The 2,185-nt window shown below is 40.3% G+C and overlaps 1 pseudogene; it reads left to right on the top strand.

The window, feature by feature from the left end:
* Nucleotides 1–432: 432 nt before the first annotated feature.
* Nucleotides 433–1,381, top strand: LOC103747331 (annotated as a pseudogene).
* The last annotated feature ends 804 nt before the right edge of the window (nt 1,382–2,185 follow it).

Raw genomic sequence — 2,185 nt, 5'->3', positions numbered from 1 at the left:
GTCCTGATATCACTAATTCCAAAAGACAATAATCCAGGATGTATTTTCTGAAGGAAACGTCCATCTCCTTCCATCTCAGAACAAGACTATTCTAGCTAAGACTAAAAAAAAGAAATTGCAATGGAAGTAATTTTGGACTTAAATTCCTCCCCTAAAAAATTCACAAATAGAGAGATTTCTTGTTGCTCAAGTTCTGGACACTTATATCTTATTTGGAACATTTTCATTCTATAATTTTGTCTGAATACAACTCTAGTTAGCTACTTTGGTCAATGTGGCTTGGCATAAATTAAGATGGGAAATACAGTAGAAACAAGTTTTATACCCTTGGATACAGCAAATAATTTGGAGTTAATTTAACTAGTGTCCTATTAGCATCCACTTCAGAAAGTTCTGGAGGCAGTGGAGCCCTGCTGCCTGACTGCTTTCAGCATGGCTGTGTTAGCTGGCCCAGCGGAGCCGATTTTGTTGCTGAATCCACAGGAAGATGTACAGTTTTGGAAGGTCTGCCAGCACGCAACCAAGCAAAAAAAGGAAGAAAAACTTAATCCTGGTGTGATCCATGTGGGCCACCTTCCTTGGATGCTTTTGGAAAGCCAGATCTATGACTATTTCTCCCAGTTTGGTGCTATTAAAAGATTCAGATTTTCCAGAAGCAAATGGACTGGAAACAGCAGGGGCTACACCTTTGTGCAGTTTGCGTCTGAGGATGTCACCAAGGTAGTTGCTGAAACAATGAACAACTATCCCTTTGGTGAAAGACTTCTAGTGTGTCATTTTATGCCACCAGAAAAAGTCCATGAAGAACATTTTAAGGAGTGGAACGTTCCATTTCATTAGCCATCATTTCCAGCAGTGAAACGGTATAATCGGAATCTGAAATTTCTGCAAAGTTGCAGATGAAAAAGCGATTTAAGAAGAAAGAAAAATTACTGAGGAAGAGATTAGCTGAGAAGGGAATCGATTATAGTTTTCCTTCATTGGTTTTACCTAACCCCCAAAGAGATTTCAAGCATAGCTAAGGAGAAAGAACTTTCAAAAGGCACTACTAACACGCCCAAACAGTCTGTGGACAACCAGCGTTTACCTAACCCCAAAACAGAGGTTTCAGGCATAAGTAAGAAAAAGGAAGGGGTTTCAAAGGGCATTGCTAACACACCTGAGAAGTCTGTGGATAGCCAGGGCGCCACACCAGTTTGTACATCAAAGTTTTACGTTTTTGGAGAGATAAAAATAAGAAGTGACTGAAGCAAATGATGATAAAGATGATGAGATTGTTTTCAAGCAGCCTGTGTGCACAGTCAAAGAAGAAAGGCAAGTGACCGCGACACCTGCACACACCGGGAAGAAAAGACGGAGGAAAAGGAAAAGCAGCCAGTGATCCTGAACACGTGTATAGAATATTTTCTGGGAAAATGTGACAATTTAAAGAAGGGCTGACTATATTTTACTAGGTCCAGTGAGATGCAAGCACTGATGAGACTTTGGGAAGAAAAGCTTGTTGTTTATTCATTCATGCCAGTGAGGAAGGCCATCAGTAAATAAACTGGCCTATCCTTAAATACAGGGGTGCACTCCAGCCTGCAGAGGTGAGGCTTGCTCTGCCCTGGTCCAGGTCTCCCCTGGTTTTCTGTTCAGGTTCCACAGCTATCCTGAGTATACTCATGAAAGGATCACCATGAACTACAGGCCTAAATGAAAAGCTGCAGCCTTTTGGCTATTTAACTATTTAATAGTATTATTTAACTGTGTGGTGATTATGCATGCAGAGCCCACAGGGGTAAGGGTGTGTGAGGCTTCCACCTCAGACAATTGAAACTGAATGGCTAAAATATGCAGGGCATGAGAAGGACATGCAAGTGTTAATATGAATTTGGTGATGCATTCAACTGCTTCTACAAATTCAGGGATGACTTGTTTTCACATATAATAAATACTGAGTTAATTAAAAAAAATTTCTGGAGGCAAAACAGAATTAGGAAATGATGGTCCTAAGAGAAACAATGGTTAGTATTGGGAGAATGGTCTCATGAAGGTGAACGTGGACTGCCGTGTTGAACTCTCATGTGCTCTGATACAAGGAGCTATACTCCTAAAGGACCATGAATTGGTTATTAAACTCAATAGGTCAAGATTTTTAAGAGTTTGAGAAGTATTCAAGAAGTGATTATCTCCCTTATTGAAT

The sequence above is a fragment of the Nannospalax galili genome, unplaced genomic scaffold (assembly GCF_000622305.1).
Source record: "Nannospalax galili isolate Female #2095 unplaced genomic scaffold, S.galili_v1.0 scaffold225, whole genome shotgun sequence".
NCBI classification, from domain to species: Eukaryota; Metazoa; Chordata; class Mammalia; order Rodentia; family Spalacidae; genus Nannospalax; species Nannospalax galili.
The sequence above is the reverse complement of the archived record's forward strand: the minus strand, read 5'-3'. Positions and strand labels throughout refer to the sequence as shown.